Below are 9210 nucleotides of genomic sequence, written 5' to 3'. Positions count from 1 at the left end.
TTTACTGGCAATTACTCGCTTTCAAACTGGTAGGTCAACAGGAGCTGGAGCAAAGGATGAGAGTTCACCCCGTCACGCAGCAGGACTCTAGTCTCGAATGTGGGCTTCCTGATTGTCAACCCACCGTCCTAACCACATGAGCCACCACACTCCTATAAGGTGGTTGATAATAGAAATTACTTTATGAAATGAACTCTACAAAGCTGACTGTGTGATGCCTAAGAGTAGAAGTAGCCTCATGCTGATGACTTGAAGTTAAGAATGGCTCATTTTTTGCTCAAAATGTGCATATGTAAGATAAGGCTCTCTCCATATTTAGCCATTCTTCTTCCCCTTTCTGTGGAGGTTTGTGAGTTGTACCCTGTTGTGTACTGGGTTCTTTGCACAGGAATGAAGGCGAGGCGAGTGATTTCAGCAAAGATCATGGTTTCCCTTCTCCCTTCTGGAAATGGCAGCCCCGTTTCCTGCCGCTTCTCCTCCCGGTGTAGCCCCTCCCTCTCCCCAAAAGCAATTCTTTGCTAACCTGCTTTCCAGCTCTGGCATGTTTTTCTTCTGCTGCAGGGAAACAGAGTTTGTGGGACTAAAAAAAGTTCAGTCAGACCTTCCAACTCCTTGTGAGATGGGGTTTTTTTTCCGCAAGAAGGAAGGTCTGCCTGAACTTTTTTTAGTTCCACAAATTCCATTGAAAAAAGGTGCTGGCATGCCATTCCATGCATTCTATGACAAAAAAAGCACTGCTATTAGGTATAAGCAAATGAAGAACTGGACTCAATTGGATGTCACTGTGTCATCTTTGGGATTAAATGCAATCCCTCCCTCCTGGGAATATAGGCAACATTCCACCACACTCCATTTCAGTTCAGATTAAAGTTTTCTGTTTTCCAATTTGTGCCTCCAGACTTGTTTAAAGGTATCCCTGGAACTCATCACCATATGTTCCAACTATTTCCCCCCACTTCTACTGCACCTATAAGCAAGTATGTTTCAACTATCTGTGCATGAAAAGACCTGTGAATCTGAACTGTTTTCTAGGAAGAGGGCCAGGATAATTATTGTCTCTCTCTTCTTGTAATGTGAAGATTACAAAATTGCCCTTTTGTAAATTTCTAATGCTATAGTTCTTGCCTCTTCTTTCTCACCAATGCCCCTTGTAACCAGTACTTTTTTTGTAAAACAAAAAGGTGCCGGAACTCACACATGTTATACAACCTGCCTTGCCTACCCTACAAGGTTCCATCCAAAAAAGGTGCCGGAACTCCGTTGTGAGCGTTCTATGAGAAAAAAGCCCTGCTTGTAACTATCCTTTTAATTGTGTCACTAGGATCTATTTCAGAACTCAAACCTAAGACTGCAATCCAAAATATTCTTAGATAAAAGTAAATAGCACTGAAATCAATGGCATTCTTGTCTTGGACATAAGGTCTATAAGACCACCCAACCCCTATATAATCTTGAAATAATAATGTGAACTAAGCAACTAATACCATTAATCAACAAATTGAGTTCTGACATTTGTAGAGATTTTTGTAATAAAATTGGAAATTCTGAGCAACTATCATATGGATTTCCATGTAAAATCTGTAACTTTAATGCCTCTCCAGAAAAGATTATTTAAGATTATTTTATGTGCACCTCATGCAAACATAACCACTTTTATACAGCCAGTGACATTATTTTTAATTTAGTTGACACTAGAGATACTTGCTTGTATATAAGTATATATTTCTTTTACCTCTATCGAGAAAGTATGTACAAATTTTATAGACAACTTGCTTTAAATGCATTATTTTGTTTTTACTAAAATTCTTCTGACAGAATAGAAATTAAACAGAAAACACTAACAGTGCTTATCAAATTATAATTTGCCCATTGAGGAAATTGGTCCATGTTTCTGAAAAAGCACTGTGATACACAATTATTTTTGTTTTTAAAGGGTGCATACAGTATACAATTACCAAATGTCAAATTACAGAGCCCAAGGGAACCTTCACACAACTATATATATATATATCCTTTTTGTGTTGTGACTTAAAATGTAGTTGGTAAAATTCCACAATACTAATAATCTACTGAAAGGATGCGTAAAAAGTTGACCGGCTGACACGATGGACAGGAATTTTGATCGAACTCATGAAGTTCTAGGTATTGCTGAAATACAATTCCCAGCATCCATCATACTAGGCAATACTGGCTAGGCTACTGGGATAAAGAGTTCATGAATATAACTTCAGATCTCTCGCTTCTATTCAAAATAAAAATAAAAAATCTTCTCACCACTAAATGGATGTTTTTTTCCCCATCGACTCTTGGGCTGAGGATCTTTTTTTTCGGAGTGGCGCTTTCCCCCCGGAGCTTATTCCCTGTAACACCGGAGTTCTGCTTTCTGGGAAGCGACGGCGTGCATTAGGGAAGGTTAGAGATCTGGGCTCTTTTGCCCGTGACGGATTCGTCTTTTCTCTCCGACGTTGCTAGCACCTTGTTGTTCGATACTGGGCAGCTTAGATTTTATTTTCTCTTTGGGGCATTATTGGGGATTGAGCCTCAGCTGCCTTTTCTTACTTCTTTTCTCCTGTTTGTCCGTAGTAGTACTTTTGCAGGATAGCCTAGTAGTTCATTCAATACATGTAATATTTCTGATGGAAGGTTGAAAGACTAAACCCGAAAGGGAACAGAGTTTATTATCTTTCGGTTTGAGTTGCTTCCTGTAGTGAATGCGTGTCTTTGTGACTTCTAGTTTAATGGGAGACCATGTTGGCAAAGTCATATTGCGCATAAGATCGAGGGAATAGTTGAAGATTACTCACTGTACAGTATGGTCCCCAAATTAAGTTTCGTAATAGTGAAGGAAGAGAGATAATTGAGTATTTTTCTCTGCTGGGTTGTGTTTGTGCGTGGGTGATTTATTTCTCTATATTGTTCTATGCTTTTTATGCTTAAAACTTCCTGGTTATAGTTACAAAAATGTGGTTATGAAGCTTAAAGATTGAAAGATGATAGATGCATGGAGCCCTGAAGTAGTTTGCATGAGAACATAAAGTCTTTTGCTTTGGGAGTTACAGTTCCAAATTAACGTTGAACTCTTAAAGTTTACTTCTAAGTAATCAGAAGTGTGTTCATACTAGGCAAATTTGTCTGCAGATCATCTGGAGATCTTTGCGTTGCAGGCTTTTTGCAGAATAGATTGCATGGAACAGTCTGTGAAGACCTGGTCTGAATCTGATGAATCTAATGACTGAATGAGGTATAGAGCTTGGAACCCATTTGATGACATGTTATCAGGTTGTAATGTACTGTAATACATTACCGTAATATCAAGTTGTCATATGCAGTGATATGGTTGGTTGGACATTTCTTGAAAATTTGGCTGACATTTCTCTTATCTATATGGGTACTTGGAAGCTTCAATGACACATTGGAACTTACTTAAAAATAAATGCAGACAGGATAACTTTATCATGTGAAGTTTGTCTTGTCATTCGCTCAGGAATTCTTTATACTTCTTTTCTCTTTCTATTAGTTTAAAGATAATTAGAGTTGATGGTACAAAAATTGGTTTCTTCAAGCATATCCTGAGGCTGTTAACGCAAGTCTTTTCCCTTGGAGTTTAATGTGGGAGGATTTGACAGTTAAATGTCTGCATGTGGTGTGCACAGAATTGTAATCACTGTTGTCAAGAAATTCTAATGTTGAATTTTTATTATCCAACTTACTGTCACTCTAATCCATATACAGCACTGATTATTTCTGAACTGACCACCCTTTGAGAATCCCATCATAAAACTATGTTTATAAATATCAGGGGCAGGGAGATGATGTTGCAGATAATATATATCCAGGCAAATATTTTGTTCAAAATATAATAGGATATACACAAAAGTAATATTTATATCTGTTCCCTAGTAAAATAAGATTTACTTATTTACTGAGCTGTATGAATATAGGGATTTTATATTTATGATAATGAGAGTTTGTGAAATGTTGCATTGCTGAGGTTTATAGAAGAGAAAAGGAGGATAGGTAATAGCTAAAATTTTCTATTAATGTTTTTGTTTGGCATTTAGTTATAACAAATTGAATTTTACCTTGGGTGCTTTTGAAAATAGAGATTTATAAATATGACAATTTTAATTGGAAAGGAAGAAGTTGACAGTTCTAAAATATTGGCACACTACATATACATTGATTTTCATGGGAATTCTAATAAGTAGATTTTAGAAGGAGATTAATGACTTGGCTGCTGTTTTCATTTAATAAGCGATACAATTTCATCATATAAAAATATCTAAATTAATTTTTAGATGATTAACAAGAAGCAATCCCAGGTGAACACTGGAACTGCTTTCTAAACATACATATCTAGGTCAGCATTCTCATAAGGAATATTATGTGCCTAACATTCCCAAAACTAGGCCATATGTGTAAACTATTTCTGTTGGCTAACAAAGGGCATCATCCAGAAGTTTTCAAACTATTGAGTTGCAGCCCCAAGTGAATTTGAAAAGGATTGCAAAATTTGGGGGGGGGCTTGCACTCACACAGCAGGATTTCTGTCAGAAAATTTTTCCTGTTCTATCTGGCAGATGCTTTACAAACAAAATCTGGAATGTGTACTAAGAGGGCTCCAGCTTTGGGTACACAAACATCATATGCTTTCAAAGCTGTATTGCTGTTAAAACTCACACTTGCTTTGTTTGCAGAAATTTATAATAAAGTCAAAATTGTGTATAATTGCTACTTTAGAGAGTAAGTATCAATGCAAGATAAATGTAGAATGAGAAACGAGTGGCTTTAAAAGCAATATTTCAGAAATTATGCAAAATTAATCAAGGCCTTCCTTCCATTAGCAATGATGATTTTAAATTTGATTGTATTGATTATTTTCAATGTAAAGGTATCTTTTAAAGTAGAAATCCCTCATTTTTGTTTTAAAATATATATTGATTAAATATAAAATTAATTAATTAATTAATTAATTTTATTTATATACCGCCCTTCTCCCGGAGGACTCAGGGCGGTGAACAGGGCAAATATATCAAAAATACAAAAATACAAAAGTTAAAAGGAATTAAACATATGCCCAACTAAAAACAGTGAATACAAATATTAAAATAACAGTAAAAAACCCCACCCATCCCCCATCAGGCCAGGCCGGCTTGTTCAAATAAGAATGTCTTTAGATCGCGACGGAAGGAGCGAAGGTCAGGCGCCATCCGGAGCTCAACCGGTAACCGATTCCATAGCTCCAGGGCACCCACAGAGAAGGACCTCCCCCTGGGGGCCACCAATCGACATTCTCTGATCGGTGGCACCCTGAGGAGGCCCTCTCTCTGGGAACGCACAGGGCGGAGGGAAGTTGATGCCGGCAAAATTAAGTGGTATCTTTATTTCTTGCCCATCATTAGCTCCAATAAAATCATTCAGATTCATTTACCATTTTAAGGAATTATGGCATAGCAAAGTTTAAAAAGCTCTGCTACAATATATATTAGTTTTTTTCAAGTTAGTGCTCCAGAGGTTAAGGGCTACAACTTCCATTATCCATGATGATTGTAGTCCAATATAACTAAAGTGCAATACCTTGGAAAAGGCTGGTCTATTATAAGCAATGATTGATTGATTAATTGTTTATATGGCATCAAGTCATTGTCAGCTCTTAATGACCACATAGATATTCTCCATCATAAGCAATATGGTAAGCAAGTAATTTAGTGTAAATTGGAAAACGTTTGATTAGCCAACCAAAACATTGAGCTTGTCAAAGTAATGATGTTTGAACAACAAAAATCAAATGAAGTTAAAGAAATGAACTTACATGATAAGTTTTGAAGGAAAGCAAAAAATTATGAAGGACACAGATTTCATTCTGATTATGATTACTGTTTTTGTACCCCTGTCCCTTACTTCAAAAGGAAGGTTGAGTATGTAAAAAAAAATACTTCTGCACATTTCAGTTCTCATTTGTCTAAGCTTAAATATTTTGTAATGGGAGTTGAAAGATAAGAGTTTTGCTAGCTTCTAATGTAATTTCTATTAAAAACAGTAATATAGTGCTTTATAAAAAAGTATTTACTGATTTGAGAATTTAAAGTATCTCTCAGTATAAGGATGGAACAGAATTATGCTCTTCATTAGTAACTGTAATTGTTCAGTTATAATTTGAGGTAATGTTAATTAAGGCAGAGGTGGCTTTGAGCATACACTTAACCTTCCTGTTCTCTAAAATATCTCTGTGATATTTAATTTTTCCTTCTTCCTGATTATTTTTATTCCACCGATACCCCCTGTAGATGCTCATGAAACTGAGAAGGGGTGGTGTTATGAAATAAGGGTGGCCACTTGCAGAGCCCACTAGATATTATTATATCTCCAGGTTATATTGCCTATCACCTCTGCCTGTAAATCTAGGAGTTGCTGGAATTAGCATCCAGTAACACCTGGAGGCAACCAGTTTTGCATTTGGTAGAACATACTCTTTTATATGAGGAAACAGGTTAGAACAGGGTTGCTCTATATATGTTCAAAAGTCATCAATATGTTTTTCTTTCCTCAGCTGATTAAAACATTCCCATTCCTTTCTTGTTAATGTGAGACTGGGCAATCAGAGCTGTATGTTGCCCCTTAACACTTATTTTTTGGCTATTGGAGTACCTTCTGACCATGTTTGCTGAAAACTGGCAACATGGTTTCCATATCCTGAGTTGGGAAATAGAAGGAAACTAATGTGAGCCATAAAAGTGTTGTTGTTGTTTTCAAATAAAAAGCTTCTATCTACAGAATTATTAAATAACTGTAGGGCTACCAAAAAAGGCAGTTCTCTCTTCCATTATTGGTGTTTTTTTTAAAAAAAACAAAACAGCAAAGCTTTGAATCAATAAAAGCAATTGAAAATGATAGCAATAAATCATAAGGAAAAAAAATGAAAAGATTATAGTTTTTAAAGTAACCATATTGTTGGAAGGTCTAGTCCAAAGATAATCTAGCCCAGGGGTCTTCAACCCCCAGTCCGTGGACCAGTACTGGGCCGCAGCATGCCAGCAGCTGGTCCGCACAAACAAGCAAAGGCCCATCCGCGGGATGCAGGCAGCACACAAAACCATACCCCCTCCAGTCCGTGGAAAAACCTCTCTCCACGTTACCAATCCCTGGTGCCCAAAAGGTTGGGGACCTCTGATCTAGTCCAACTTCCTGCCTATACAGGAAATCCAGTTACAGTTTTCTTGTTAGGTAGCCATCTGACCTCTTTGAATATTCTAATGAGGAAAGGTTCTTTTCTGTTCAAAAAGGCAAGCTCCTCCCTAATTCACTGTGACTAGGGCAGGGGTAGGCAACCTCGGCTCTTTTATGACTCGTGGACTTCCACTCCCAGAATTCCTGAGTCAGCTATGCTGACTCAGGAATTCTGGGAGTGGAAGTCCACGAGTCATAAAAGAGCCGAGGTTGCCTATCCCTGGACTAGGGTGTAAGCAGGAGGGGAGGTAAAGCACAACCAGTCCTGCAAGATTCTATTATAGGTAGCCCTTGACTTAACACCATTCGTTTAGTGACTGTTCAAATGGCACTCCCAAAAGTGACCTACAACTGTTCCTTGTGCTTAGGACTGCCATAGCATCCCCACGATCATGTGATCAGAATTTGGGCACTTGGCAACCAGCGTGTATTTACGGGGGTGGCAAGCATTCTGGCATTATGCGATCACCGTTTGCAACCTTCCCAGCCAGCTTCCGACAAACACAATCAAAAGCGGGGGGGGGGGGGGGGGGAAGCCAGATTTACTTAATGGCCATGTGATTCACTTAACAACTGTGGCACAAAAGTGGACATAAAATTGGGCATGGCTCGTTTAACGACCTTGCTTAGCAAACAAAAATTTAGTCTTAAATTGTGGTCGTAACTTGAAGACTACCTGTACTGTAGCTTATCTCAATAAAATGTACCTCTGCTCTTCCTGTGGAATTGGTTTCCTGATATGGAAAGCAGCAGAGAGCAGTTTCTAGAGATGCCTTGGCAAGATCCCTTTCCCCTCCCGCCCCCGAAAAAAACAACCAACAAATTTGTCTGTTTCCACTATTCACCTTAGAATGAGCTAGAGAGGGTGATTATCCTTACTTTTCCTAATCTTAATATCCCTCAGAGGTAATGCGATTGTAAAAATGCTTTATTTTAAACTGAAATGAATAAAATTCAATATTATGCGTGCTTCACTCTCTCTTTGTGGGGTCTTGACTTAGATGATGCCATGCAGTGACTAGCATAATAGAACAGTGGGAAAAGGCAGTTCTGCAGTAGAATCTGGTCTAAAGTATTTCATTGTGATTCATAGTATCAGTTGGTGTAATGCCCAATTTATCATCTGCCTTTTCAATTCCCACAGTGATTACCATAGTGATGTTGCTGAAAAGCCTGCCAACCATTGTGACTCTATCTGCATTTTGAAGAGCCCTTCTCTGTTGCAGACTGCAGTAGTCTTGCTTTATACTGTTGAGTGAATTCTGCACAGAAAATGAGTTTCATTCCAAACATAGAATGAGTATTCTTGGGTTTAATTCTTCCTACAGCTTCTTTCTACTTCTCCAACCCCAGAGAATTAGGGAACTTTTATTATAGCTTGGTAACTGACAGATGCACTTCACAGGAAATTGATGCAAATTATTGGCAATTAAACCTACTGACTTCCATGGATTCAGAGATCAACCTATTCAATTTGGGATTGTATCTGAAACAAGAGCTGGAAATTTGAATCTTCATGCTTTTCATTTGCTATTATGGGAAGTCTGGGGACTTCATTTTTTTCTTCACTGTCTCTACTTTTTAATAAAATTGGGTTCTACTATCAGGTTCTTATTACACCAGTTTTCTGACAAATTGTTGCAGGACTTTTGATTCTACTGTAGTCTCTCTTTAATCTTTATACAATTTTTATATGGACAGAAATGGTATTCACCCATATGCACATAAATTATGATTTTTAAGTTATTACCACACATTGTGTGGAGGTGAATACACTATGACAGTGACATCTGGCCTGTAGTTCCAGTAGGCTTGTTAACTGAAAAATATTCTCATGTTATATAAATATTGGGGAAAACTTCATCCAGAGCAAGACATATAGATACATTCATAATTCTGATGTCTAAACTCTTGATTCAGATAATTCTGAACTCTTCCTAAATCTGACTAGATTTAGCCTGCCATGTTTCATGTATTCCTTTT

The sequence above is a fragment of the Vipera ursinii genome (genome assembly GCF_947247035.1).
Source record: "Vipera ursinii genome assembly, chromosome: 1".
Classification (NCBI taxonomy): domain Eukaryota; kingdom Metazoa; phylum Chordata; class Lepidosauria; order Squamata; family Viperidae; genus Vipera; species Vipera ursinii.
This window is presented reverse-complemented; position numbering follows the sequence as displayed.